The 5,000-nt window shown below is 42.1% G+C and overlaps 3 non-coding genes across 3 annotated transcripts in view; all 3 read right to left on the bottom strand.

Moving 5' to 3' along the window:
- The window catches only part of LOC149092936 (large subunit ribosomal RNA), a 4,168-nt gene extending 3,006 nt beyond the window's left edge, over positions 1 to 1,162 (bottom strand). Inside the window, exon 1 of the ribosomal RNA XR_016200411.1 lies at positions 1 to 1,162. This exon is cut by the window's left edge and continues 3,006 nt beyond it. This is a non-coding gene — a ribosomal RNA (large subunit ribosomal RNA).
- A 476-nt stretch (positions 1,163 to 1,638) lies between these two features.
- LOC149092935 (5.8S ribosomal RNA) lies at positions 1,639 to 1,793 on the bottom strand. The gene has a single exon (XR_016200357.1). It is a non-coding gene; the product is annotated as a 5.8S ribosomal RNA (ribosomal RNA).
- A 487-nt stretch (positions 1,794 to 2,280) lies between these two features.
- On the bottom strand, positions 2,281 to 4,450 carry LOC149092934 (small subunit ribosomal RNA). The gene has a single exon (XR_016200353.1). It is a non-coding gene; the product is annotated as a small subunit ribosomal RNA (ribosomal RNA).
- Between the last annotated feature and the right edge of the window lie 550 nt (positions 4,451 to 5,000).

Below are 5,000 nucleotides of genomic sequence, written 5' to 3'. Positions count from 1 at the left end.
ATATATCACGGGCTGATATTGCGGTATACTCTTACAAGCATACATCATATCAATTTCTTTCAATTCGCCTTTCAAGCCTAAACAAGACTGATCAGCTTGCATACATGTTAGACTCCTTGGTCCGTGTTTCAAGACGGGTCGGATAGAGTACCGATCTACTGACCACAGAATCACTAGGTTAACGTAAGCTTGCCACTTTTACCAACAAACCACCAAAAGCCAGCCAATCCATGAGTTGTTTCAACACCAGGTGAAGAAACAGACATCATCAACGAAAGACTAGTCGGATTCGTCAGAGCAGATGACAAGCATTGTTGACCCTGCATAAGCAGAGATTCATCTCCAATGTGACTGTGGTAACAGTTGCCAACACTAGCTCACAGGCTAAGTCTAACAACGCAAGGAATATTAGTAGCTGTGAAAACTAAATGCTGATTAGGTGTGTGTTTAGTACACCTTGCTGTTATCACTTGAACAAGAGTTTTGCACTCTCCTTCACATTGGTCGTGGTTTGAGCACGAGAGTTGAGAAAATGCACTCCTCATGCACATATTGCACTCCTCCTATCAATACCAAGATCCAAGGGCAGGCTAAAAGTTACCCCTTAACCTACTGATCTTGGAACGCTGTAAAGCATTCTTAGCACTGAATAGAAAAAGGCAACAATACACAAGAGGAGCTGAGTTCTCCTCTCAGCTACACTTCGTGGTTCTATCCGTTTCTCTACAAGCGGTTTCACGTCCTTTTGAACTCTCTCTTCAAAGTACTTTGCAACTTTCCCTCACGGTACTTGTTTGCTATCGATATTACCATCGTATTTAGTCTTAGGAGGAGTTTACCTCCTAATTTGGATTGCACTCTCAAGCAATCTGACTCTATCCGCGACTAAAGCCAGTAATCGATATTCCATTAACCAAGATCTGCCACCGGCCTAGAACCGTCTCTGGGAAGAGGGCCCTTGTCAGAGGGACTTGCAGATTTAGTTGAAATAATCGTGACTCTAACCATTACGCAGCACCGCTTTCCACCTTTCAATGGAAAACCTTTGCGCCGGACTCATCCCTTTTCACTCGCCGTTACTCAGGGAATCTCATTTGATTTCTTTTCCTCCGCTGAATTATATGCTTAAATTCGGCGGGTAACCTCACCTGATCTGAGATCAAAAATATTGATTAAGTTGATTAATGTTTATTTGTGTTGTTTGCAAGCAAGCAACGTAAATCTACTTTAATGTTTGCACAAATTTTGCCTTTGCATTACTTCTTAGGTCTGCTTTAACAGAATGAAATAGCTACTATTTGTACGATTTATACAAGTGCAAGAAGATTCATCAGTTAACAGGTTAGTTGATCACCATAGTTATCTGCAATACGACTTTAGCGTCGTCAGATAGGCGACTAACCTTAGAATCTCATGCTAGTATCTATTCATATATACTGCTTGCAGAGATGAAATATGCATTGTACACAAAATTTATCATGTGAAACAAGTAGATTTGAGATTCTCCTTACTAAATTGCAACGAATTGCAATTAAGAAAAGGAATAAAACATCAAGATTCATGCATATAAATATACAATCCTCTCAAAACAATGCATATATGGTAGTATGCAAGTGTTTTGTTGATTATTTTACATCTCAACTCTCAGACAGATGTGACCTCGGAAAAGACCCGAAAGCCGCAATGTGCGTTGGAAGCTCAAGTGCTCGGCGTGTCCTGCAATTCGCACCGATTATCGTAGCTAGCTACGTTCTTCATCGATTGGTAATTCGAGTGATCCACCGCTTGAAGATGTATCTTTGCCACCGTGGGACTTTTAATAAGTATCCTAAATCTGCATTGAGAGGGTTTGAAAACAATTGTATGCAGTTTATAAAAACCATAGTTGTCTTTACTTAGTTAGGCGAAGAAGTGTAAACCTTCCTTCTTTAAACCTTGCCGTCAGCATAAGCTGAAGACTTGATCAGGTACCAAGTATGTAGCAAGACAGGCTTTTCATTATAAACTACAATTGTTTTGCAAAAGAAATTATGGCTATCGTTAGATAACCCTCACTCTTTGTTGCATTGGATAATGAAAGATGGATGTATGAATGAACGAATGTAATGCAAATTAGAATCATGTTGCAATGGCTAAATGTTTGCAATAAACATTCACAATTGCGACTCTAATGCAAATACAATTCAATTGCATTCACCATATTAGCATCTACAATATCACTATGCAGAGTGTTTGATTGTTTGAAGGTTGTATTTCTCTTATAATAAGAGGGTAATACGTTAATGATCCTTCCGCAGGTTCACCTACGGAAACCTTGTTACGACTTTTACTTCCTCTAAATGATCAAGTTTGAACATCTTTCCAGCACAATCCGACCACTAGTTTCCCAATGGTCTGGATTGACCAGTCCGAAGTCCTCACTAAATCATTCAATCGGTAGTAGCGACGGGCGGTGTGTACAAAGGGCAGGGACGTAATCAACGCAAGCTAATGACTCACGCTTACTGGGAATTCCTCGTTCATGGGCAATAATTACAATGCCCAATCCCCATCACGAAATGGGTTCAAGCGGTTACCCACTCCTTTCGGAGCAGGAAACAGTATGCACGATGACCACTTCAGTGTAGCACGCGTGCGGCCCCGGACATCTAAGGGCATCACAGACCTGTTATTGCTCTGTTTCGTGCGGCTGCGAGCGCCGCTTGTCCCTCTAAGAAGTCCTTACAGTGCTACAGCATCCTTACCCTAGCCAATTCTGTAGGCTAATAGCAGCAGAGCCCTCAACAGCCGAAACCATCAAGAGATACTACCACCCACAGGTTGACTAAGGGGGAGTACTGCAGTGTAAACTGCAAGTCTATTTAGTAGGCTAGAGTCTCGTTCGTTATCGGAATTAACCAGACAAATCACTCCACCAACTAAGAACGGCCATGCACCACCACCCACTGAATCAAGAAAGAGCTCTCAATCTGTCAATCCTCTCAGTGTCCGGGCCGGGTGAGTTTTCCCGTGTTGAGTCAAATTAAGCCGCAAGCTCCACTCCTGGTGGTGCCCTTCCGTCAATTCCTTTAAGTTTCAGCTTTGCAACCATACTTCCCCCGGAACCCAAAAACTTTGGTTTCCCGGAAGCTTCCATTCGAGTCATGAAATTAGTTACTCAGAATGATCGCTGGTTGGCATCGTTTATGGTTAGAACTAGGGCGGTATCTGATCGCCTTCGAACCTCTAACTTTCGTTCTTGATTAATGAAAACATTCTTGGCAAATGCTTTCGCTGTAGTTTGTCTTGCGACGGTCCAAGAATTTCACCTCTAGCGCCGCAATACAAATGCCCCCGTCTGTCCCTCTTAATCATTACCTTGGATTCTTAAGACCAACAAAATAGAACCAAGGTCCTATTCCATTATTCCATGCAAGATCATTCAAGTTAAGGTAGTGGTACGCATCATATAGATGGTTGACCATACCGTTTTTAGGCACCTCTTTCGAGGTTTTGGACGCCTGCTTTGAGCACTCTGATTTTTTCAAGGTAAAAGTCTCGATCGCTTGAATCAACACTCGGTAAAGAGCATTGATAGCAAATATCGAGCAATTTTCTGTCTAAACACTATGAATGTAACCACCAGGAAAGAGGAATGAAGGTTCAAGCAAGCATCCGTAGACACAAGCAAGAAACCTAACATCACCATCTAACCCTTTAATCAGTGGACCCCATAGGTTCGACTGAAATCCAACTACGAGCTTTTTAACCGCAGCAACTTTAATATACGCTATTGGAGCTGGAATTACCGCGGCTGCTGGCACCAGACTTGCCCTCCAATAGATCCTCGTTAAAGGATTTAAATTGTACTCATTCCAATTACGGGGCCTCAATAGAGTCCCGTATTGTTATTTTTCGTCACTACATCCCCGTACTGGGATTGTGTAATTTGCGCGCCTGCTGCCTTCCTTAGATGTGGTAGCCGTTTCTCAGGCTCCCTCTCCGGAATCGAACCCTAATTCCCCGTTACCCGTTACAACCATGGTAGGCGCATAACCTACCATCGACAGTTGATAAGGCAGTTGCTTGAGGGATACATCGTCGGCTCAGAGGCCATACGATTTGCTCAGTTATTCAGAGTCATCACAAGAAATGCAACCGAAGTTGCTAAGATCCCCACTGCTAGTCCTTAGACAGCGACCGAAATCACTGAACAGGGTTCTAGGTGAATAAGAATCATTGGTCTTGTACTAATAAATGCGATCCTTCCGTCAGCAAGCTGAGGTTGGAACACTTGTTCATGTATTAGCTCTAGAATTACCACAGTTATCCATGTAAAAAAGAATATCCGAGGAACCGTAACTGATTTAATGAGCCATTCGCGGTTTCACTTTATAAACAGTATGTACTTAGACATGCATGGCTTAATCTTTGAGACAAGCATATGACTACTGGCAGGATCAACCAGGTAACTTGATGTTTTAGCAAAGTAAAATGCTAAACAAGTTGTTTTTGCAGCTATAAATACGATATCCTCAGCTAACAACCAGCAAGTGGATGTTAACTTTAACGAGGTATCGAGATTTATGTCGTGCATTAAGATGATTCTGCAGAAAACTCTTTAGAATCCATCTTCTTCCACTAAAATGTGCAAGCACATCTAGCAGGAGTAACCATTGCTGGGTACGTTTGCAAGTCAACTAAACAGCATAGTATTATAACCGCTTGATACCAATTTCTTGGATCAATCTGCGGTCTGCTTTGCACAAGCAGAGCTCAATACTAATACTGCTCACTCTGTTGAGTGACTAGTTTGAACATATATGCAAGATATGAAGTCTGATAGCATTAAAGCCCAACTCTCATAGATATTGTCAGTCGTACCAAGGAAGACCTTAGGTCTTGCAGGTACTCTACCTTTGTATAATAGTGTGTGGTGATAAGATGATTGACGATCCAAACCCATTCAGGCCCGTCTCTTCAACCACCAAACATCAACAGAATAACAGGAATAGATGCGT

The sequence above is a fragment of the Tetranychus urticae genome, unplaced genomic scaffold, assembly GCF_039701765.1.
Source record: "Tetranychus urticae isolate SD_2017Ah unplaced genomic scaffold, NJAU_TeUrti_SD_1.0 Scaffold_4, whole genome shotgun sequence".
Taxonomy (NCBI): domain Eukaryota; kingdom Metazoa; phylum Arthropoda; class Arachnida; order Trombidiformes; family Tetranychidae; genus Tetranychus; species Tetranychus urticae.
Note: the sequence above shows the minus strand (reverse complement) of the source record. Positions and strands in the feature narration are given on the sequence as shown.